The sequence below is a fragment of the Bubalus kerabau genome, chromosome 14 (genome assembly GCF_029407905.1).
Source record: "Bubalus kerabau isolate K-KA32 ecotype Philippines breed swamp buffalo chromosome 14, PCC_UOA_SB_1v2, whole genome shotgun sequence".
Taxonomy (NCBI): domain Eukaryota; kingdom Metazoa; phylum Chordata; class Mammalia; order Artiodactyla; family Bovidae; genus Bubalus; species Bubalus kerabau.
In genome coordinates, this window is record NC_073637.1 from 71,989,138 (window position 1) to 72,014,895 (window position 25,758).

Sequence of the window (25,758 nt, forward strand, 5' to 3'; positions counted from 1 at the left end):
TGGCTCAGCTGGTAAAGAATCCGCCTGCAATGTGGAAGACCTGGGTTCGATCCCTGGGTTGGAAAGATCTCCTGGAGAAGGGAAAGGCTGCCCACTCCAGTATTCTGGCCTGGAGAATTCCATGGACTGTACAGTCCATGGGGTCGCAAAGAGTCAGACACGATTGAGCAACTTTCACTCACTCACTCACTGCTGGTGTGAGGCAGTCATGGGGACCTTCAGTGCCTGTCATTCCCTGTCCTCAGGAACAAGTGTTATGATTTGAGGTAGACTTCTCTGGTAGCTCAGATGGTAAAGCGTCTGCCTACAATGTGGTAGACTCGTGTTCGATCCCTGGGTCAGGAAGACCCTCTGGAGAAGGAAATGGCAACCTACTCCGGTACTCTTGCCTGGAAAATCCCATGGACAGAGGAGCCTGGTGGGCTATAGTCCATGGGGTTGCAAAGAGTTGGACACGACTGAGTAACTTCACTTTCTTTCTGTGGTGCTAGGTCTTCCCTGGTGGCTCAGTTGGTAAAGAGCCTGCCTGTAATGTGGGAGATGAGGGTTCAGTCCCTGGGTTGGGAAGATTCCCCTGGAGAAGAAGATCCCAAAAGCCATATGGTGTGACCAAAAAGAAATAATATGTATGTGCGTGTGTATATATATACACACATATACATATATAGAGATCTTCCCTTGTAGCTCAGTCAGTAAAGAGTCTGCCTGCAATGCAGGAGACCTGGGTTCAATCCCTGAGTCGGGAAGATCTCCTGCAGAAGGAAATGGCAACCCACTCCAGTATTCTTACCTGGAGAATCCTCATGGACAGAGGAGCCTGGCAGGCTACAGTCCATGGGGTCGCAAGAGTCAGACACAACTTAGCGACTAAACCACCATCATATATATATATATATATATATATATGTATATACCTTTCTCAATTTTAAGACCATTTGTATACAGACTAAATATTTTGTGAACTTTCTGGTCAAAATAGCCTCCTTATCCTAGTGAAGACACAGCCATATCAGAAAAAAAAAAGTAAAAGTAATAATTTAATTTTTAAAAAGTCATGTTCTCATTTTATTAGTAAATCAAAAGGAAAAAAAAGATTAGGACATGTTAATACATGTTTTGAAAGATGTAGTTAATTTCATTCAGTTTTGTAATTTGATCAGTCACTAAAAATTCCTTAAAATTTATAGTTTCAATCTTTCTTTGGATTTTCTGGGTATTTTAAAATAATCAGTGAATTATTTAAATTCCAGAATTAATTACAGTTATTGTGTAGCATTATGCTTATGACATAAATGATAGTGATTGAGATGTATATTGAGCTATTGTGTGCTAAGAAAACCTACATTAATCAAATAATTAAAATTTTAGCATCTGAAACTGTTCACTAACTGATAAACAAGCCAGGATTTTTCTAGCCTTTATATGCGCTCAAAATGTCAAATAAGTGGCAGGTCTTTCCTGTTAAACTTGTGATTGGAGTTATGAAATATTATTAAGAGGTGTTTTGCATACAGTTATAAAATGTTGCAAGAGTTTGTTTACAGTTATAAAGTCCAGAAACCTGGATGTGTTTATAGTTAAAATGTTATATAAAGTTGTTTTGCTTACAATTATGAAGTATTTTAATGTTGTTATGGTTATTAAGTGTGGAAGGTCGGTTGTGTGCACAGTCATAAAATGTAGAAGGCTGTTTTGCTGACTATATCGTCTTTGGAAATAGTCTGCTAAATACTCTAGGTTGTTGTTGTATTAGACAAAAGGTTTTCATTGCAAGTGATAGCAATTCAGTTTGTTAGCCACTGACCCCCTCCGTGTCACGTGCTTCCAGCTTCTCTGCCTCCTAAGAATGGGTAGTCATGGGCAGGGCTGTGGCTCTCCCTGGTTGAGCTGTGAACTCAGCTCTGAAGCAATCACTGTTGCCATGTGAATGAGTTCATCCAAAGGCATCCCTTAGCGGGTGGGGTTCAATGATTGCACTCCCACCTGGACCATAAGGAGGGGAGAAGGGGTGGTCCCCAAAGGCAGGCATATTGGGCAGATAAATCACATTTGTCCACCAAGTTTCCTTTCAAAATGATTTGTCATCTGTGAACAGCCTTGTGGGGCCTACGTCTGAATTATCCCCATTTGGAAAATGACAATATTGCTGAACTTATTCATTATTTTTGTGGAATCATAGAAAGAATAAAGTAGTAATTTGTATTATTATAGATCTTAGAGTTTGCAATGAAACTGAAGAGATTTTCTTACAGAATAATATTTATGTTTGGTAGGAAAGGTATCTCCAACATTAATTATGCTTGTTATCTTATGTAGAAACAGTATATCTGACTTTTTCACAGAAGAAAATCATAGTACTTATATCATAGAATTTATATCATGCTCTGCTATGTAAAAATTCTTGTCTGGAGTCTGGTAAGTTTTATTAGTTCCTATAAAAAGTTACTTGCAAAGTTTAATTTCATTTAGCAAATGTAAAATTTTAAATTTAATTGTTTTAAGACGATCAATCTGATAACCCACCAACGTTCTTGACCTTCCCGAACCAATAAAAATTGACTAGAGGCCAGACAAGAAATTCAGGCAAGGCTTTACTGGGACCCCTGCTCCAGCCAAGGGGAACGAAAACAAAAAACATTCCCTTACTTGCTCACTGGCTGAGGAGGGGGTGAGCTTGTACCTTGTATAAAGAGAGGGTAGGGGTGTGTTCCAGCTTCCCTGGTGGCTCAGCTGGTAAAGTATTTGCCTGCAATGCAAGAGACCTCAGTTCGATTCCTGGGTCAGGCAGACCCCCTGGAGAAGGGATAGGCTACCCACTCCAGTATTCCTGGGCTTGTCTGGTGGCTCAGAAGCCACCTGCAATGTGGGAGACCTGGGTTTGAGTCCTGGGTTGGGAAGATCCCCTGGAGGAGGGCCTGGCCACACTCTAGTATTCTTGCCTGGAGAATCCCCATGGACAAAGGAGCCTTGCAGGCTGCAGTCCATGGAGTCGCAGAGTCAGACATGACTGAGCGACTAACCACAGCACAGCACAGGGGTATGTCCAAGAGTCAGGCCAGAGGGGTGGCTTAGGTGGTTTGCCCACCTGTGGCAGTGTGAGCACAGTGGGCACACTCAGTTTCCTGCTTTCGGTCCTGCTTAAGGTCCATTTTCCTTAAAATTTCCTGCTTTTGCTCCATGCTCTTCAAAAATGGCAGTTGAGTTTATTTATTTATTTATTTTTGGTCTTTTTGTATCTTTTGTCCATAATTTGCCCCAACTGTGAATGCACACAATTATTTTAGTCCCATATAGTTTCTCTGTATTTTGTGGCTCATGGAGAGGTGTGTCTAGGCACAGCCCTGCAGCAGAGTCCCAGGTCCCAGCCTGTCTCAAATCCAGCTCTATTTTGTTCAATAAGCAATAGTTGAGGGTCAACTACAGGCCAGGGATGGTGCTGAATGCTGGCAGCACAAAGATGAACAGGGCACAGTCTCTCCCATCAAGGAGCCAATGGTGAGAGGGAAGAAACATACCCATAATTTTACTATAATACGCTAGGTACAGTGCTAGAAGAATGCCCAGACATAGCGGAGAACTTAGACCACCCAACACGTTCAGCAAAGTCTTCGTGGAAGTAGTGACCTGAACCTAGAGGAAAGAACAAAGTTGACTAGAAGAAGATGCTGAGAAAGGCAAGCCTGGCGGAGGTTCGGGCCCTGAGCAGCGACTCAGAGGTTTAAATTAATGTGACACGTGCAGAAAGCTCAAGGGATGGGATCCAGTTAGAACACATAAACGTCAAGGTAAAGAGTGATAGGGGACAAAGAGAGAGGAGTGTCGACGTTATGGACTATGATACCAAAGAATTTGGACTTAATGCAGGTTCAAGTGACCCTTGAGCATTGGGCAGTACTCTGTGTTGCAGTGTGGCTGAGGACTTAAAGAGGGGCAAGACTGGAGGGAGGGGTCTAGTACAAACGTGACAGTCCAGTGAAAAGACGACCAGGGACTGAACTGGGTGAGACAAAATACATTTCTTATTCATCTTTGAATCTCTAGTGCCTGGTATAATTCCTGCTACATGGAACGTGTGTGAAAGTTGCCCAGTTGTGTCCGACTCTTTGCGACCCCAAGGACTATGCAGTCCCTGGAATTCTCCAGGCCAGGATACTGGAGTGGGTAGGTGTTCCCTTCTTCCAGGGATCTTCCCAACCCAGGGATCGAACCCAGGTCTCCCGCATTGCAGGTGGTTTCTTTACCAGCTGAACTACCAGGGAAGCCCCATATGGAATATTTACTAATAGAGCTAAATTTATTTTTCTTCTGCATTCCCATGAAATCTCTATCTTTTGGCTTTAGAACCACATTTCTAGTGACTATCATAATACAAACTGGACTTCTAAAAGCTAACTCCACAAATTGTTGTTCAGTTGCTAAGTTGTGTCCGACTCTTTGCAACTTCATGGCCTGTAGCCTCCATGAACAGCTGAACAGCCTCCTCTGTTCATGAGATTTCCCAGGCAAGAATACTAGAGTGGGTTGCCATTTCCTTCTCCAGGGGATCTAACCCTCATTTCCTGGGTTGGCAGGCTGATTCTTTGCCACTGAGCCACCACGGAAGCCCAATTCTACAAATACATCATGCAAAATACAGCAAGAATATATATATGCTACTAAAGAAAATCTAAAAGGTCTTGTAGGTCTTCATAGAACCGTTCAACTTCAGCTTCTTCAGCGTTACTGGATGGGGCATAGGCTTGGGTTACTGTGATACTGAATGGTTTGCCTTGGAAACGAACAGAGATCATTCTGTCGTTTTTGAGATTGCATCCAAGTACTGCATTTCGGACTCTTTTGTTGACCATGATGGCTACTCCATTTCTTCTAAGGGATTCCTGCCCACAGTAGTAGATATAATGGTCGTCTGAGTTAAATTCACCCATTCCAGTCCATTTTAGTTCGCTGATTCCTAGAATGTCGACGTTCACTCTTGCCATCTCCTGTTTGACCACTTCCAATTTGCTTTGATTCATGGACCTGACATTCCAGGTTCCTATGCAATATTGCTCTTTACAGCACCGGACCTTGCTTCTATCACCAGTCACATCCACAACTGGGTATTGTTTTTGCTTTGGCTTCATCCCTTCATTTTTTCTGGAGTTATTTCTCCACTGATCTCCAGTAGCATATTGGGCACCTACAGACCTGGGGAGTTCCTCTTTCAGTATCCTATCATTTTGCCTTTTCATACTGTTCATGGGGTCCTCAAGGCAAGAATACTGAAGTGGTTTGCCATTCCCTTCTCCAGTGGCCCACATTCTGTCAGACCTCTCCACCATGACCCGCCCCTCTTGGGTGGCCCCACGGGCATGGCTTAGTTCCATTGAGTTAGACAAGGCTGTGGTCCGTGTGATCAGATTGGCTAGTTTTCTGTGATTATGGTTTCAATGTGTCTGCCCTCTGATGCCCTCTCGCAACACTTACCGTCTTACTTCGGTTTCTCTTACCTTGGATGTGGGGTATCTCTTCACGGCTGCTTCAGCAAAGTGCAGCCGCTGCTCCTTACCTTGGAGGAGGGGTATCTCCACACAGCCGCCCCCTCCTGACCTTGAACGTGGAGTAGCTCCTCTTGGCCCTCCTGGGCCCGCGCAGCCACCGCTCCTTGGACTTGGGGTTGCTCCTCTCCGCCGCCTCCCTGACCTCGGGTGTGTGGTAGCTCCTCTCGGGGTCTCCTCTGACCTCCGGCGTGAGGTAGCTCCTCTCGGCCGCCGCCCTTGACCTCGGGCATGCGGTAGCTCGTCTGGGCCACCGCCCCTGACCTCGGACGTGGGGTAGCTCCTCCAGGCCACTCCTGTGCCGTCGCAGCCTGATACTCTCGGTCGCCGCCCCTGACCTTGGGCGAGGGGTAGCTCCTCTCGGCTGTGCTTCTGCAGGTGCGCTTCTGCGCGGTCCGTTGCAGCCGGCACTTGGCCACCTCATGTGAACAGTTGACTCATTGGAAAAGACCCTGATGCTGGGAGGGATTGGGGGCAGGAGGAGAAGGGGATGACAGAGGATGAGATGGCTGGATGGCATCACTGACTCGATGGATGTGAGTCTGGGTGAATTCCGGGAGTTGGTGATGGACAGGGAGGCCTGGCGTGTTGCGATTCATGGGGTCGCAAAGAATCGGACACGACTGAGCGACTGAACTGAATTGAACTGAAAGAAAATCTGCTTAACATGACCCTAATTCATTCCTCAACATCACACTTAACTTTGTTTTTCCTGAACCACAGGGTTGTGGATAAGAATATAGATTTAGAAGGACTGTTTAAATTATCATTGGAATTAAAAAAAAAAAAGCCAAATGGTTTATCAACTAAGAAATACTTTGTGCAGAAACAAGTAAATCTGCAGCTATGTTGCCTATCAGTTCAGTTCAGTTCAGTTGCTCAGTCGTGTCCGACTCTTTGCAACCCCATGCACTACAGCACGCCAGGCCTCCCTGTTCATCACCAACTCCCAGAGTTTACTCAAACTAATGTCCATTGAGTCGGTGATGCCATCCAACCATCTCATCCTCTGTCATCCCCTTCTCCTCCTGCCCTCAATCTTTCCAGCATCAGGGTCTTTTCAAACGAGTTAGTTCTACAAATCAGGTGGCCAAAGTATTAGAGTCTCAGCTTCAGCATCAGTTCTTCCAATGAATATTCAGGACTGACTTCCTTTAGGATGGACTGGTTGGATCTCCTTGCTGTCCATGTTGCCTATAAAAGGCCCTATTCCTTGCTGGACACTTGACTGATTTGTTGCAATGCTTTGAAAAGTCTCTGAAACCAGAGTTTAGTCTGGTATTGGGCATTTTATAGAAATATATTACTTAAGACTAAGGTATCAAAATGAGGAGAACTAAGCATAGCTAGTGAGTGAGGGCAGGAAAGGAATAAAGAATCGTATGAGGTCCTAAGCAGGTTAGATTATTAACCACTGAGAATCCAGCACCAGAATGGGTAGCCTTTCCCTTCTCCAGTGGATCTTCCTGACCCAGGAATTGAAATGAGGTCTCCTGCATTGCAGGTGGATTCTTTACCAGCTGAGCTATCAGGGAAGCCCTCAGCCCCTACACTGCATATCAAAGGGAATTTCATCTGTGCCCACACTTCTACTTTTTGATAAAGAATCATAGTTTTTGCATTTTTTTTACATTACTCACTTTCAGACTTTTTTTTTCCTCCAGTGCCCTCCAAATCCACGAGATATTTTAGGAGAAAGTTTACAAATGGCAATGGCATATTTGGCACCTTTTTTTTTTAAGGAGACATTCCCACAAAATGTTTTACCAAGTCATGGGTAAAATCTCTTCACTTTGTGAAATAGGGATGGGGTGGAGCAAGGGGAGTTATAAACAGGAAACTTTATGGGAATACTGGAAGGTCTGGGTATCATTTTCCTGTGAAGCTCTTGTGATTGCAGTCTAAAATTGACTCTGTGACAGTGCCCTTAACAGATTGCCATTCCCAGAGATAACAATTTAATGTTGTTTCATTTCTTTCTAACCACAGTGTCATAAACAAGGTACAAAAGATTAAACATGGCAAATATTGGTAGACAATTCATGAAATTATAACACTATAATCACATATTGCTAAAAAAAAATTGTAACACGACATTACATCTTCTGGTTGCAAAATCACTTCTGGCTCTGTGATTGTTGAGTTTGTGACTAAGTAGAAAGCAGTTGCAGCCACCAAACACAGAGCCAAGTCTGAAGACATCGGACTTTTGCAATGGCATGGTCTTTTCCAAAATATGTTATATTGTTCCATGGCTGTAGATAGGTGTTACTCAAAAAGAGTTTGCTTCAGTCATAGAAGCTTGTGAAACAGTTGACTAGACAAAGCTCATCAGAAATGCTGACGCATTTCTCAAGCCTTTGCCACACTAATGCACAATGGGAACCTCTGAAGAGGGGGTTACAGTGTATATTATTTGCCAACTTTGATCTGAGGACTTCTTTTTCGGGGGGGTTGCTGAGGACTTTTTCTTTGAAGAACATTCCATAGGACTAATATAGCATAACTGAGTGTGGGCTTTAGACCACAAAAATGAAATGGATTTCATAATGAGACTTTAAGATTAGTTTATGTAGTAGACGTTTGTCAATTGCCTTCCCAGCAACATCCTCATGCTCTGTGTTCAATCACTCAGTCATGTCTGATCCTTTGCGACCCCATGGACTGCAGCACACCAGGCCTCCCTGTCCATCACTAACTCCTGGAGTTTACTCAAACTCATGTCCACTGAGTCGGGGATGCCATCCAACCTTCTCATCCTTTCTTGTCCCTCCCTCCTCCTGCTCTCAATCTTTCCTAGCATCAGGATCTTCTCCAATGAGTCAGTTCTTTGCATCAGGTGGCCAAAATTTGGAGTTTCAGCTTCAGCCTCAGTCCTTCCATTGAGTATTCAGGGTTGATTTCCTTACAGATTGACTGGTTTGATCTCCTTGCAGTCCAAGGGACTCTCAAGAGTCTTCTCCAACACCACAGTTCAAAAGCATCAATTCTTCTGCGCTCAGCTTTCTTTATAGTCCAACTCTCACATCCATACATGACTACTGGAAAAACCATAGTTTTGATTAGACAGACCTTTGTCAGCAAAGGGATGTCTCTGCTTTTTAATACACTGTCTAGGTTTGTCATATCTTTTCTTCCAAGGAACAAAGGTATTTTAATTTCATGGCTGCAGTCACCTTCTAAAGTGATTTTGGAGCCCCCCAAAATGAAGTCTGTCTTTGTTTCCATTGTTTCCCCATCTATTTTCCATGAAGTGATGGGACTAGATGCCATGATCTTCGTTTTTTGAATGTTGAGTTTTAAGCCATGTTTTTCACTCTCCTCTTTCACCTTCATCAATAAGTTCTTTAGTTCCTCTTTGGTGTCTGCCATTAGGGTGGTGTCATCTACATATCTGAGATTACTGATATTTCTCCTGATGATCTTGATTCCAGCTTATGCTTCATCCAGCCTGGCATTTTGCATGACATACTCTGCATATTAGTTAAATAAGCAAGGTGACAGTATACAGCCTTGACCTACTCATTTAGCAACTTAGAACCAGTCCATTGTTCCACATCTGATTTTAACTGTTGCTTCGTAAACTGCATAAGGTTCCTCAGGAAGCAGGTAAGGTGGTCTGGTACTCCCATCTCTTTCCACAGTTTGCAGTGATCCACACAGTCAAAGGCTTTAGCATAGTCAATGAAGAAGAAGTAAATGCTTTTCTGGAATTCTCTTGCTTTTTTGATGATCCAATGGATGTTGGCAATTTGATCTCTGCTTTTTGCGTCTTTTCTAAATCCAGCTTGTACATCTGGATGTTCACAGTTCACACACTGTTGATGCCTAGCTTGAAGGACTTTAAGCATGAGCTTGCTAGCATGTGAGATAAGCATAACTGATGGTAGTTTGAGCATTCTTTGGCATTGCCCTTCTTTGAGATTGGAATGAAAACTGACCTTCTCCAGTCCTGTGGCCACTGCTGAGTTTTCCAAATCTTCTGGCAGATTGAGTACAGCAGTTTAACAGCGTCATCTTTTAGGATTTGAAATAGCTCAGCTGGAATTCCATCACGTCCACTAGTTTTGTTTGTAGTGATGCTTCCTAAGGCCCACTTGACTTCACATTCCAGGATGTCTGGCTCTAGGTGAGTGATCACACCATCATGATGATCTGGGTCGTGAAGATCTTTTTTGTACAGTTCTTCTGTGTATTCTTGCCACCTCTTCTTAATATCTTCTGCTCCTTAGGTCCATAGAGTTTCTGTCCTTTGTTGTGACCATCTTTGTACAAAATGTTCCCTCGGTATCTCTAATTTTCTTGAAGAGATCCCTAGTCTTTCCAATTCTTTTGTTTTCCTCTATTTCTTTGCGTTGTTCGCTTAAGAAGGCTTTCTTATCTCTCCTTGCTATTCTTTGGAACTCTGCATTCAAATGGGTATATCTTTCCTTTTCTCCTTTGCTTTTTGATTCTCTTCTTTTTTAAGCCTTCAGTAAGACTTAGTCAAGACAACCATTTTGCCCTTTTGCATTTCTTTCTCTTGGGGATGGTTTTGATCACTGCCTCTTGTACAATGTTATGAACCTCTGTCCATAGTTCTTCAGGCACTCTGTCTATCAGATCTAATCCCTTGAATCTATTTGTTACTTCCACTGTGTAACCATAAGGGATTTGATTTAGGTCATACCTGAATGGCCTAGCGGTTTTCCCTACTTCTTTCAATTTAAGTCTGAATTTTGCAATAAGGAGCTCGCAATCTGAGCCACAGTCAACTCCTGGTCTTGTTTTTGCAGACTGTATAGAGCTTCTCCATCTTCGTCTGCAAAGAATATAATCAATTTGATTTTGGTATTTTGGACATCACCATCTGGTGATGTCCACCTGTAGAGTTGTCTCTTGTGTCGTTGGAAAAGGGTGCTTGCCCTGACCAGTGTGTTCTCTTGTCAAAACACTGTTAACTGTTGCCTGCTTTATTTTGTACTCCAATGCCAAACTTGCCTGTTACTCCAGGTATCTCTTGATTTCCTACTTTTGCATTCCAGTCCCCTATGATGAAAAGGACATCTTTTCTTTTAGCCTTAGTTCTAGAGGTCTTGTAGGTCTTCATAGGACTGTTCAACTACATCTTCTTCAGCATTAGTGGTTGGGGCATAGACTTGGATTACTGTGATATTAAATGGTTTGCCTTGGAAACAAAATGAGATCATTCTGTCATTTTTGAGTTTGCACCCAAGCACTGCATTTCAGACTCTTTTGTTGACTGTGAGGGCTATTCCATTTCTTCTAAGAGATTCTTGCCCACAGTAGTAGATATAAAGGTCATCTGAATTAAATTTGCTCTTGCCATCTCCTGTTTGACCATCTCCAATTTACCTGGATTCATGAACCTAACATTCCAGGTTCCTATGCAATATTGTTCTTTACAGCATCAGATTTTACTTTCACCACCAGACACATCCACAACTGGGAGCTGTTTCTGCTTGGCTCAGCCTCTTCATCCCGTCTGAGCTATTTCTCCACTTTTCTCCAGTAGCGTATTGGACACCTACCAACTGTGTGTGTGTGTGTTGGGGGGGGGGGAGGGTTGTAGTCTTTCAGTATCATATCTTTTTTGCCTTTTCATACTGTTCATGGAGTTCTCAAGGCAATAATTACATTTTGGGGTCCCAAGGTTCTGGGGAGACTGATCCTGCCCTGAATCCAGGGATGAAACATACAACCTAGGCAAAACCTGGAAATGTTTCCTCCCATAGGCTACAGTGATTGGTTTGGGGGGTGGGCAGGTATCAGAACTAGTCTAAACAACATTTTTCCTGAAAATGCTGATGGGAGAACTGTGTTGGCTTTTTCCTGCTGGATGTAAGAAGGTAAGCTATCCCAGGAACTTTAGGCTACCATTCTGGAAATGCAAGGAGAGCCAGCTCTTCAAAGAAGGCAGTGTACAAATGAAACTGGTGCTTAGGGTTAGGCTTTGAGTTATCCCTCCCTACCTCTGGGCATTGTGTATGTAAATCCCCCTTATTATTAAACCAGCTGAGTTTGGTTTTCTATTATTTGTGAAGAGATTCCTACTTCCTGATAGAGTTTGCCTACCATGGTAAGATATGTACTGTCTTATATACTATCAATATAAGGGATTACCCCCTCTTTTAAGAAAGCAAATATTGAGTTAATTATAGAAATTTTTACTCCTCTTTTCCCTCCAGTTGAATTTCAGGATCTCACTTTCCCTTGTGATCTGCAACTGTTTACTGCTGCCGCGACAAAGATATTCCAAAAAAGTGTGCTGTTCCCATTTTTATGCTCCTACACAAGTGTAACCAAAACCTCCTGCTCTAATTTAATCAAAATCAGCATTTCTAGAACCCACTGCATACCAGGCCAAAAGGGTTCAAAGATATGACAGTTTTTGCTCTTCAAGAAACTCACAGTCTAAGTTTTCCAAGTTGTACAAATAACTTTACTTGAAATTGTGGAAAATAAATGCAGAAATTTGTAGCACTATAAACAGTCTGTTTTACAAAGAAATTTCCACATTTAGCACAGCTAATTTCTTCCCATTCTGTCTGCTCTTTCAAGACATTCTCACTTTAGCTCCAAGAGTTGGCCCAAAGTGGCCTTGTGTCCTCCCCTCCTGGCTTCTCACTTTTATCCCCATGGAAGAAGCCATCCTCGTTTAATACCCAGAAGTAGCTTCCTAGGCATCCTGGTTTGATTTATTCATTATTTTATTTTTTGAGGTAAAATTCAAATCACATAAAACTAATCATTTTAAAGTGAACAATTCAGTGACTTCTAGTTTATTTACAATGTTGTACAACCATAACTTTTTCATCACCCCCAAACTTTTTCATCATCCCCTATCTAGTTCCAAAACATTTTCATCCCCTCTCAAAACACTTTGGACCTGGGAATTCCCTGGCTCTCCAGTAGTTAGGAGTCCACTGCAAGAGGGGATGGGTTTGATCCCTGGTTGGGGAACTAAGATTCCCCAAGCCATGCAATGTGGCCAAAAAACCCCCCAAAATACTGTACCCATTAAGCAAGCATCCCTCTTTCCCTCTCCCCTCAGTCCTTGACAACCACGTCTGCTTTCTAACTCTGTGGGTTTACCTACTCTCGATAGTTAATATAAGTGGCTTCATGTGTGGTCTTTTGCGTGAGGCTTCTTTCACTTAGCATGTTTTCAAGATTCATTCATATTGTGGCATATAGTAGTACTCCATTCCTTTTTAAGGCTGAGTTATGTTCCCTTGCATGTATATACTATATATATATATATATATTTTTTTTTTTTTTTTGGTCACACTGCACAGCTTGTGGGTTATAGTTCCCCAACCAGGGAATGAACCCGGGCCATGGCAGTGAAAGCTCTGAATCCTAAGTGCTAGACCACCAAGGAACTCCCTATAATTCGTTTATCAATACATCAATTGATAGACACTTGGATTGTTTCCACTTTTGAGCTATTTAATAGTGCTGCTGTGATCATGTGTACACAAGTATTTGAGTATCTTTTTTTATTTCTTCGGGTCTATACCTAGGCGTGGAATTTCTGGATCAGATGGTAATTCAGTGCTTAACTTTTTGAGGAACCTCCGAACTGCCTTCCACAGTACATGCACCGTTTTACATTACTACCAGCAACCTATAAAGGTTCTAGTTTCTCCACATCCTCACTTCATTGTACACTTGTTTTTTTTTTTTATTATAGACATATTATTAAGTGTGAAGTGGCATTTCATTGTCTTTTTACTTGCATTTCTTAAGAGTCAGTGATGTTGAGTATCTTTTCGTGTGCCTGTTGACCATTTGCATATCTTCAAAGAAGTGTCTTTGCTCACGTTTTATTTGAACTGTTTTTGTTGTTGTTGAGCTTTAAAAGTTCTTTATTTATTCTGGATAGTAGACCCATATTGGATATATGATGTGCAAATTATTTTCTCCTGTTCTGTAGATTGCCTTTTCACTTTCTTGATGATGTACTTTGGTTCCTAGGCATTTGACCCTTCATTCATCAAAACCACATTAAGGATTTATCTTGGATTGCCCTCTTTGCTTCAAGCTTCTGACTGAAAACAGCCTTCTTTCTTCACTATCTAGCATCAAAAATGACCTCACCCTTCCCGGGAGACCTGCAAAAGAATGTAGCTTCATCCCTATTGTGTAATACTGCCTTAATATAAGAAAGCACAATTACAAGATTCACATTAGAGGGATTGCACATATATGATAACAGAAGTAAAAACGGAGGTTATCTATTTTTTCTTGCAGACCTCCTCAGGGAATAGCCATGGGTGGGTGGGGGTTGCGGGAAACTATTGATCTGGAATCCTAGCATCTTACAGCTAGAATTCTTGAAAACTCTAGTGGGTCAGGAGGTGATATTGTGGTAATGCAAGTTTCTAATATTTCATGAGGGTTTAGATAAAGACAATTGGTCATTGTAGCCCTATCCCTGCCTGGGGAATATGGTGTGCCGGCTGACAGACCACAATGTTACTGTATCTGTTAAGATGTTTCAGTTGCAAATAACAGAAAACCCAACTCAGAAGGACTTAAACAAAAAGGATAACGTAGTATCTTATAAAACAAGAAGTCTGGAAGAATAGCAGTATCAAGGCTCCTTAATTCAGGGACTTAACCATGTTATCAAAGAGCCCAGGCTCTGTCTTTCTCCTGTGCTCCTTTCAGAGTGTTGGTAGTCCCCTCACGGTTGCAAGATGGTTATTTGAACTCCAGCAGCTCTGGGCATCACTCTACAGAAACAACTGGAGTTAGAAAAGAAACTGTTTCATCCCTGGGTCTTCTCTCTCTTTTTAAAAATTGTGGCAAAATACATATAACATAAAATTCACCTTCTTAGCCACTTTTAAGTATAAGTTCAGTTGCATTACATACACTCACATTTTGTGCAAACATCATTACCATTCATCTCCAGAACTCTTTTCATCTTGCCAAACCGAAACTCTGTACGCTTTAAATAGTAACTCCTCTTTCCCTTTTCAAATGCTTGTTGGCCATATTGTCTTTGGAGAAATGTCTGTTCAAGTCCTATGGCCATTTATAAAAATATTTTAAAAATTGAGGTATAGTTGCTGTACAGTATTACATAAGTCTCAGGGAGGACTTCCCTGGTGGTCCAGTGGTTAAGAATCTGCCTTCCTATTCAGGAGACATCGGTTTGATCCCTGGTCGGGGAACTAAGATCCCACATGCTGCAGGCCAACTAAGCCCTTAGTTGCTACTGAGCCCACGTGTCACAACTAGAGAAACCTGCTCACTGCAATGAAGAGCCCACTCACTGTAACAAAGACTCGGCATGCTGCTGCTAAGTCGCTTCAGTTGTGTCCAACTCTGTGCAACCCCATAGACGGCAGCCCACCAGGCTCCCCAGTCCCTGGGATTCTCCAGGCAAGAACACTGGAGTGGGTTGCCATTTCCTTCTCCAATGCATCAAAGTGAAAAGTGAAAGTGAAAGTGAAGTCGCTCAGTCGTGTCCGACTCTTAGCGACCCCATGGACTGCGGCCTACCAGGGTCCTCCATCCATGGGATTTTCCAGGCAAGAGTACTGGAGTGGGGTGCCATTGCCTTCTCCAAAGATTCAGCATATCCCCCCAAAATTAAAAAAAAGTTCAGGTATGCAACATAGTGATTCACAATTCTTACAGGTTATACTCCATATTATAGTTATTATATAAAATATTGCCTATATTCTCTGGACTGTACAATATGTCCTTGTAGCTTATTTATTTTATATTTAGTACTTTGTACTTCTTTATCCCCTATCCCAATATTGCCCTTCCCCTCTTCCCACTGGTAACCAGGAGTTTATTCTCTTATATATGTGAATCTCTTTTGTTGTTTTTATATTCATTAGTTTGTTTTATTTTTTAGATTCCACGTATATGTAATGTCATACAGTATCTGTCTATCTTTATTTCACTAAGCATAATATCCACCAAGGCCATTGGTGCTTTTGCAAATGACAAATTTCATTATTTTTTATGGCTGAGTAGTATTCCATTGTATGTATATGTGTGCATGTGTGCCTGTGTGTGTGTGTGTGTGTGTGTATGTGTGTGTATATATATATATATATATATAATATCCTCATTATCTATTAATCTGTTGATGGACATGTAAGTTGCTTCCATATCTTGGCTATTGTAAGTAATGCTGCTATGAACATTGGGGTGCATGCATCTTTTTGAATTAGTATTTTCATTTTTTCAGATTTATATCCAGGAGAGGGGTTGCTGGATCATATGGTAGTTCTAGTTTTAGTTTCTTAAGGCACCTCCATGCTGTTTTCCATAGTGACTGTACCAATTCACATTCCCACCAACAGTGTAGAAGGTTTCTTTTTCCCCACATTCTCACTGACGTTTGTTACTTGTGGTCTTTTTGTTTTTTAAAGTTATTTTATTTTAAAGGATAGTTTTATTAAGTAATACTGTTTCTTGTTTGCCCTTGTCATGCAGCATATGGGATCTTAGTTCCTCAACCAGGGCTGGAACCTGTGCCCCCTGCAGTGGAAGTGCAGAGTCTTAACCACTGGACCACCCTTGTAGCCTTTTTGATAATAGTTATTCTGACAAGGGTGAGGTGGTACCTCACTGTGGTTTTGATTTGCATTTCTCTGATAATTAATGATGGTGAGCACATTTTCAAGTGCCTTTTGCCCATTTTAAAATTCTGGTTTTGGTGGCTGTTAAATTGTATGTGGCTCCGTTTATATTCTGGATACTAACCCTATTGGATGTAATGATACACAGAAATTTTAAATTTTGATGTAGTCCAGTTATCTATTTTTGTTCTTTTGTTACTTCTGCACTGGTGTTTTATCCAAGGAATCATTGCCAAATCCAAAATCATAAAGCTTTTCCTCTATATTTTCTTCTAAAATTTTATAAATATAGCTAAGAAATCTTTTGGAATCCCACTTAGTCAACTTCTGAGCATGTCTCAATGTTGATACTTTTGAAATGTGGTGTTGGCGAAGACTCTTGAGAGTCCCTTGAACTGCAAGGAGATCAAACCAGTCAATCCTAAAGAAAATCAACCCTGAATATTCATTGGAAGGACTGATGCTGAAGCTGAAGCTCCAACACTTTGGCCACTTGATGCGAAGTACTGACTTATTAGAAAAGACCCTGATGCTGGGAAAGATTGAAGGCAGGAGGAGAAGGGGACGACAGAGGATAAGATGGTCGGATGGCATCACTGACTTAATGGACATGAGTTTAGGCAAATTCCGGGAGCTGGTGATGGACAGGGAAGCCCGGCGTGCTGCAGTCCATGGGGTTGCAAACAGTCGGAAATGACTGAGCGACTGAACTAAACTCAGCATGTCTCGTTGGCCTAAGTGGAACCGTATGCTTCTCCCTCAGTCAGTCACTAGCATGAAGAATGTGGCAGCCACAAAAGGAAATTAGGCCAAACAAGATTCATTCTCTTAGGCTAGAACTAATGCCAGCTTTCCTAAAATTCATGGTTTAAGGGGAATGAGGAGTGTGTATCCTAAACAAATCGGATTTCTCAGCACAAGAAGAAGCAATCATGGGAATTCCTTGGTAGTGCAGTGGCCAGGAAATTCTGTGCTTCCACTGCATGGAGCACAAGTTCGATTCCTGGTGGGGGAACTAAGATACCACAAGTCACACAGCTCAGTAAAAAAAGAGAAGGAACAATCATCTATTTCCACCACAGTTGTCATCTCCCTTACTAGATATATCCCGACAGAGGAAAAGGGCATCTGGAGGTAGCTCATTCACATGGGGCACTGGAGTTCTCTGAGTTCATTCATCACCTCCCACAACTGTGATTCCAGTGAGTTAACATATATGTTCCAGTTTTGCAATAAAATTAAAAACTCAAGATTTACTTATCAGTTTATTTGTGGGTGTGATGTTTTGCATTTTTATTTACTTACTTACTTTTGGCTGTGCTGGGTCTTGGTTGCAGCTCACGGGCTTCTCACCGCCGTGGGGGCTTCTCTTCCCATGGAGCCTAGACTGTAGGTGCTTTGGCTTCATCACTGCAGCTCACAGGGTCTAGAGTGTGGGCACAGTACTTGTGGCACTCGGACTCAGTTGTGTCTCAGGATGCGGGATCTGGGGTCCCTGACCAGGGATTGAACCCACGTGTGAGTATGACTTAGACGGCTCTATCTGATCACTCCTGAGGAAAACAGTTAACAAGAGTTGCTAATCCTATGAGGTCAAAGCTCAGTTCCTGACTGCAGATCAAGGATCCAGACCATGATCATGCTAAGATACTGCACCTCACTGTGGCTCTGGCCTCAAACAGCCACACCTGTTTACATTCTTACGTGTTCATGGCTAATATTCTGGCACAGACTCAGAGTACATGGTCTCATCTGGGAATATCAAATAATGGGAAGATTATTCCATAAGTTGGTAAGAATAAAAATATAAAGCAATACACAAAATCTCTCGCCACCCCCAGGAGTGGGTAGGTAGAAGGAAGAAAGAAATACTTACTGAATACATAATATTTGTTAAGCATCCATCTGGGATTTTAGTAATTCATGGAGAATAGTTGACTAGAATATAATAATAATTTTACAAAATTTTATGTGTAATTTAACACAATAAAAAAAGAAAACAAAATGATATTCATAATCAAGTATGACCCTTGGTATGTTGCTTTCTACTCTTTATATGCATGAATTATTTAAATTTTATTTCATTTTATATAGTTTGCAATCATAACACTTCTGCATTTTTCCAAACAAGTAATACAATTTTCTCATGTAATTCTAAGTAATTCATGAATATCATTTTGATGACTGTAATATATTTTGTTCTACAATTATAGCATTGTTTACAATTACTATTTTATTAAATATTTACATTATTTCCAATTTCTTGTGATTATAAATGATGCAATACATGTTTTGTAGATAAAGGTTGTTTCACTATTTTGTGATTACTTCCTTAAGTTTACAAAATGAAAAGATTTGGATCAAAGGGCATGAGTATTTTAAGAATATGTGTGTGGATCCAGTATTATCAATACTAACATATCAATATTCATTTAAATGTAGAATCCTTCCATTAGGTTTTAAAGCATATTGGTACCATATGGCAAAAATAAAAATGTTATGGTATTGAATAAAAATCTTTTAAAATTTAAATAAAAATCTAAATATCGTTTTGTAGAACAAATCTGATGCCTGGTACACTGGTACAAATAAGAGTATCTTTACCTTTCAACACATTTTTCTCAATTCTTTCTTACAATAACCTTATAAAAGCAACCAGAAAAGCTTTGTTGTTTCAAATCTTAGAAGTGAGGAAACTATGGTTTAGCTGCTCAGTCCTGTCCTACTCTTTGCGACCCAATGGACTGTAGCCTGCCAGGCTCCTCTGTCCATGGAGTTTTCCAGGCAAGAATACTGGAGTGGATTGCCATTTCCTTCTCCAGGGGATCTTCCCCACTCAGAGATCAAAACCAGGTCTCTCCTGCATTGCAGGCAGATTCTTTACCTACTGAGCCAACAGGATAAACCTAAGGAAATCCTAAACACCGCACTGTGTATCAACCATACTCCAATAAAAATTGATTAAAAAGAAACAAACCTAAGGAAATCCTAAAACCACTCAGCAATAGTGGAATTAAAATGGGATAAGACACCAAGCTTGACCAGTCAGTGGCAAGTTCCTGGGGCCCTTGATCTGATAGCGACACAACAATTAGAGTGTACAATAAAGAACAGAAACAACTGTTATCACCCAGCTGCTTGACATTTAGATGACTGCATAATGCTAACTCGGAGAAGGCAATGGCACCCCACTCCAGTACTCTTGCTTGGAAAATCCAATGGACGGAGGAGCCTGGTAGGCTGCAGTCCATGGGGTCGCTGGGAGTCGGACACGACTGAGCGACTTCACTTTCACTTTTCACTTTGATGCATTGGAGAAGGAAATGGCAACACACTCCAGTGTTCTTGCCTGGAGAATCCCAGGGACGGGGGAGCCTGGTGGGCTGCCGTCTATGGGGTTGCACAGAGTCGGACACGACTGAAGCGACTTATCAGCAGCAGCAGCAGCATACTGCTAACTGTGACTTGCGTTTGCAGGTTTGCATCTAAGAGATTATCATCACTTCTCCTCTGCCGGAAGGTGGCAGTAGATATTGTAACACGGCCTTGGAGTCCAGAGTATAAAACCTTTGCCCGATACATACATTTTCAACATGACTTTTTAAATGTAAGTAATAACAATAATCCTTATTAAAATAGTTCATTTTGCATCCTCTTTATTTATGTCATTAGTACTGACCAGAATTTTAGAGTGTCAAATAATCAGTAAATGCTGCTGCTGTTGCTGCTACTGCTAAGTCACTTCAGTCGTGTCTGACTCTGTGCGACCCCATAGACGGCAGCCCACCAGGCTCCCCCATCCCTGGGATTCTCCAAGCAAGAACACTGGAGTGGGTTGCCATTTCCTGCTCCAATGCATGAAAGTGAAAAGTGAAAGTGAAGTCATGTCCGACTCTTAGTGACCCCATGGATTTCAGCCCACCAGGCTCCTCCGTCCATGGGATTTTCCAGGCAAGAGTACTGGAGTGGGGTGCCATTGCCTTCTCCAGTAAACGCTGAATTCCATGCATTTATGCTAGTCCTTAAACACCATTATTTTAACAAATTTTTATAACTTCTTTCTTTATAATGTCTCTTCTCATTTGTTTCCTTTCCATATCACTGCCAGCAATCCACATCCAGACATTTAACCCCCTCATGTGAATTCTTTTAAGAAATTTTCTTAATGACTTTTTGCTTATAATCTTTTTTCAAATCATTGTAAACACCCCAGGAAGAGTAATCTTCCTGACACATCTTTTATATAATTTCATCATCTTTTCAAAAAAGGTCAGTACTCAACCTCAACTCCTCAGTTCACTCCCAGTTTAAAAAACAAATTCCAATATGGAATTCATGGCAATCTTCCTTTTGACCTCAACCGACCTCCCATCTTTAGCTCCTACATTCAAACTCAACTACTCACTAATTATACTGGTCTTTCTGCCTTGACTCAAATTGTTACCAAGAACTCTCTCCCCTCCCCTGTGACCATCTTAATCTTATCTATTCTTTAGAAACTACTTAGTTCAAATTCTATTTTCATAAAGACTTAACTGACCATCCCAATTTTCATTTACTCAACAACCCATTCAATAAATACATAGAGAAGGTACTAATTGTGTTCAGGTACTATTAGGCAAGGAAATACAACCATGAAGACTGTGTAGTTCCTTCCTTCAAGGGGTTGCTGCTGCTGCTGCTGCTAAGTTGCTTCAGTCGTGTCCGACTCTGTGCGACCCCATAGATGGCAGCCCACCAGGCTCCCCCGTCCCTGGGATTCTCCAGGCAAGAACACTGGAGTGGGTTGCCATTTCCTTCTCCACTGCATGAAAGTGGAAAGTGAAAAATCAAAGTGAAGTCGCTCAGTCGTGTTCAACTCTTAGAGACCCCACGGACTGCAGCCCACCAGGCTCCTCCGTCCATGGGATTTTCCAAGCAAGAGTACTGGAGTGGGGTGCCATTGCCTTCTCCGATGCTAGTCCTTAAACACAATTATTTTAACAAATTTTTATAACTTCTTTCTTTATAATGTCTCTTTAGTGGGTTGCCATTGCCTTCTCCCTTCAAGGGGTTAGCAGTTTCTAAAAGAAGTTGAATTACAATGCAGGAATAAGTGAAGTAATAAAGTGTAGGATAAGATCATTTAAGAGCCCTTGCCTGTGATGAGTGTGGGAGTCAGAGAGATTTCCCCAAGTTCTGAAAAATGAATAGGAGTTAACTGACAAAGAAGGGACAAGGGCATTTCAAAGAGAGGAAAGGAGCCAGATTAGAAGCTCAAGAAAACTTTTATAATCTGAAGACCAAAATCAAAACAGAACAAAACCACTTAAGCATTCTAAACATTAAAGTAGTTTTAAATGCTCACTCGCCGATTCTCTACTGAAGCTAGGAAATTAGCTGGCTAAATCTGGTTTTTTTTTTTTTTTTTTGGCTGCACTGTGTCTTATTTGCGGCATGTGAAATCTAGTTCCCTGACCAAGGATCGAACCCGGGCCCCCCTGTATTAGGAACTTGGAGACTTAGCCACTGGACCAGGGGGGAGGTCCCCCAAATCTGTATTTTGAAAGATCCCTCGGGTGTCATTCTGGCAGGTGGATTGGATGAGAGCTCAGGCAGGAAGGCTAAGCCGAGCAGTATAATGGACAAAGGCGGAGGAGCTCAGCTCAGGCCTGGCAGTAAAGAGAGAAGGGGCCACATGTGAATGTCATCATGGGGGTGAGAGGCTCAGTACTGACTGGGGGGAGGATCTGAAGGGCTACCGGGCCTCTGGATTAAGCAAGTGAATGAAGAGTGGTGGAACAAGTGGTTGGTGGTCTAAGAATATCCATTTTATGACACGGTGGGGCGGGGGCACTGAAGATCACTGAGACAGAGTAACTCTCCCAGGATCACACGCCGAATGAGTGTTGTGGCCCACAGCACAGCTCACAGACCCATTTTCTGCCCTTCTCTGCCTTGCTTTGTGACCTGGCAGGCTGCCCGCTTTATTACCTGGACCTTTCTGCCCTCTGGCTTTTAATTGGCTTTGGTCCAAGGGAGAAACAGATCAGAGTGTGGGAGAAAAGAGAGACTGCGGAATGCATTTTCCCTAGTTGTCTCCAGAAGCGAGGGAAAGCTGAAGTTTTTTTTTCAGAGGTTGGTTGGTTTCCTTCAGATCAGTATTTCTCAAACTATCAGTGGTGAATGATCTTTTAAAAAAATCACCACCCACAACTGGTCAACAAGTGAAAAAAAAAATTACTAGAAAAGTAAAAATAAAAAGCCCCAAAGACATACAAAATATAATCCCTGGGTTTTATATTATTTGATTTGACAAATGTAACATTGGTCTGTTACATTGTTTTGTGTGTGTGCTAAGTCGCTGTAATCAGATCTGACTCTTTAAGATTCTATGGGCTGTAACCCGCCAACCAGGCTCCTTTGTCTGTGCGGATCTCCAGGCAAGAATACTGGAGTGGTTGTTATACCCTCCTCCAGGGATCCAACATCTCCTGCACGGTGGGCAGGCTTTTTTTAACCACTAATGTCACCTGGGAAGCTTCTAAATGCTCACTCTCATTTTCTATTAATATACTTACCTCCTTGGATGGTAACAATACTAATAGTTTGTAGACTGCTGGCCTCAAGTTTGTGACTACAGCCCTGAAAAGTCTCTTTCCTTTGCTTCCTTAGCCCTGGGGCTGTAATTACATCTCAGGGCTGCTTGCCCATGAGTCTTTTACCCTTGACTCTGCTTATACCTGTGTAAATAGTCCTTTCATTAAAATTCTTTTTTCTTTTTTTGCTTTATGGAGCCATAATATGCAGATGACACCACCCTTATGGCAGAAAGTGAAGAAGAACTAAAAAGCCTCTTGATGAAAGTCAAAGAGGAGAGTGAAAAAGTTGGCTTAAAGCTCAACATTCAGAAAACGAAGATCATGGCATCCGGTCCCATCACTTCATGGGAAATAGATGGGAAAACAGTGCAAACAGTGTCAGATTGTATTTTTTTGGGCTCCAAAATCACTGCAGATGGTGACTGCAGCCATGAAATTAAAAGACGCTTACTCCTTGGAAGGAAAGTTATGACCAACCTAGACAGCATATTATATTGCTTACAAAGGTTCGTCTAGTCAAGGCTATGGTTTTTCCAGTGGTCATGTATGCATGTGAGAGTTGGACTGGGAAGAAAGCTGAGTGCCGAAGAATTGATGCTTTTGAACTGTGGTGTTGGAGAAGACTCTTGAGAGTCCCTTGGACTGCAAGGAGATCCAACCAGTCCATTCTGAAGGAGATTAGCCCTGGGATTTCTTTGGAAGGACTGATGCTAAAGCTGAAACTCCAGTACTTTGGCCACCTCATGCAAAGAGTTGACTCATTGGAAAAGACTCTGATGCTGGGAGGGATTGAGGGCAGAAGGAAAAGGGGACGACAGAGGATGAGATGGCCAGATTGCATTACCGACTCAAACGTGAGTCTGAGTGAACTCCGGGAGTTGGTGATGGACAGGGAGGCCTGGCGTGCTGCGATTCATGGGGTCGCAAAGAGTCGGACACGACTGAGTGACTGAACTGAACTGAACTGAACTGGAGCCATAATACATTCAATAAACTGGATATATTTAAAGTGTGCAATTTATTGAATTTTTTGGCCATTGTATTTACTTATTTTAACTTTTAATTCTGTATTGGAGTGTAGTTGATTAACAATGTTGTGATAGTTTCAGGTGTACAGCAAAGTGATTCACTGATACATATACATGTATTATTCTTTCTAAAATTCTTCTCCCATTTAGGTTGTTATATAATATTGAACAGAGTTCCCTGTGCTATAGATTAGGTCCTTGTTTAAAAGTAAAATGGATAACCACTGGATTGTAGCCCACCAGGCTCCTTTGTCCATGGGACTTTCCAGGAAAGAATATTGGAGTGAGTTGCCACGCCCTTCTCCAGGGGATCTTCCTGACCCAGGGATTGAACCCAGGTCTCCAGTATTGCAGGCAGATTCTCTACCATTTGAGCTACCTGGGAAGCCCATTATTTTATTGTTATTATTTAAACTTTTTATTTTGTATTGGGGTACAGCCAATTAACAAACACTGTTGTGATAGATTCAGGTGAACAGGGAAGGGACTTAGCCATACATATATATGTATCCATTCTCCTGCAAACTTCCCTCCCATCCAGACTGCCACATAACACTGAGCAGAGTTCCCTGTGCTATACAGTAGGTCCCTGTTGGTAATCCATTTTAAATATAGCACTGTATATATATATGTCCATCCCAACCCCTAACTATCCCTACTCCCTATCCTTCCCCTCCCCCTACCCCCAGTAACCACAAGTTCCTTCTCTAAGTCTGTGAGTCTGTCTTGTAAGTAAATTCATTTGTATCATTTCTTTTTAGATTCTGCTTATAAGCAGTATCACACTGTCTGACTTACTTTACTCAGTATGACCATCTCTAGGTCCGTCCATGTTTCTGTACAATTTACTAATTTTTGACAATGTACACTGTGCAACTATCACCACAATCCATATAATGATGATATTCATTACCCAAAGGTTTCAAACATTCTTTATATTTTCAGTTTATTACTAAACATCCATGAATTAATCTTTTGAATGTTCCATCCCTTTCCTGTCAAAACCCTGAGCCTCAGATCTCAAGAATTCATGTAATCTCTTTATACCATATTCTACAGCTTTATAAAGTCATCTTTCTAATATTTGTTTCTTATTTCTACAACTCTATTAGGAATTCATTGAAGATCATGACCATGTTTTATTTTGCTGCATATGTCCTACCAAATTCAGAAGAACACTTTTAGAGAAGTTATTTAAATTTAGAATTCTTTGATCGCAAGAAACAGAGACCCACTTAAGCTATTTAAATTTGAGGGGATTACAGTAAGAAAAATCAATTTCAAATAAGAGACATGGCTGGTCCTACCTCAGTGAACCCGCTTCTGGACTCCAAGTAGCTCTAGGACCTCAGCAGAGCTGATCAACTCTCACTCTAGTTTAGTCCTTTGTCATGACCTTGACTCAGTGCCACCCCATGAGTCTGAGCCCTTCTGTCAACTACTAGCTGGGAGTTACACTCAAGTCTCTCACCTTTGGAGTCAGGCCACGTAAGTCAGGGGTTGCTGCCAACTGGTGACTCCCCACAACCCACCTTATGCCTGTGACTATCCTTGGCCAAGTCAGCTGGAGCTCGGAGAACAAGTTATAGCCACTGCACAATCCGAGGAAGATTTAGATAGGGGTGGAATCTCTGATGTGGAAACACAAGTGGCTCCAGGGAGAGAAAAAGAGAGAAGGAGGAAGGGAAGAGGGGAGGGAGAGAGGAATCTAACTAACACTTGGTCATTGATTAACATAATATAAAAGCAAGTTTCTAGCCAAGTCAATTCATTCAACCAGTCATCTTCAAATTCACCTCACACTGTACTTACGCCCTTACTTAATTGCTAAAAGAAAGAGCAACCCATAAGGCTGATGTCCTTTTAATAAATGGACATTTAATAATAATGTCCATTATTTCTGTACTTTTTATAGAAATAATGAAAGATGTTAAGGCTCTAGTTCAAGATGACAACTTACATACAGTAATAGGGTCCTGAACTCACCTCCTCCCACAAA

General features: G+C 41.7%; 1 long non-coding RNA gene across 1 annotated transcript; it reads right to left on the reverse strand.

Annotated features, from left to right (window-relative positions):
- Nucleotides 1-14,163: 14,163 nt before the first annotated feature.
- On the reverse strand, nt 14,164-25,257 carry LOC129627329 (uncharacterized). Its single transcript, XR_008702563.1, has 3 exons — nt 25,067-25,257; nt 17,460-17,645; nt 14,164-14,290 (listed from the first exon to the last, which is right to left on the reverse strand). It is a non-coding gene; the product is annotated as an uncharacterized LOC129627329 (long non-coding RNA).
- Between the last annotated feature and the right edge of the window lie 501 nt (nt 25,258-25,758).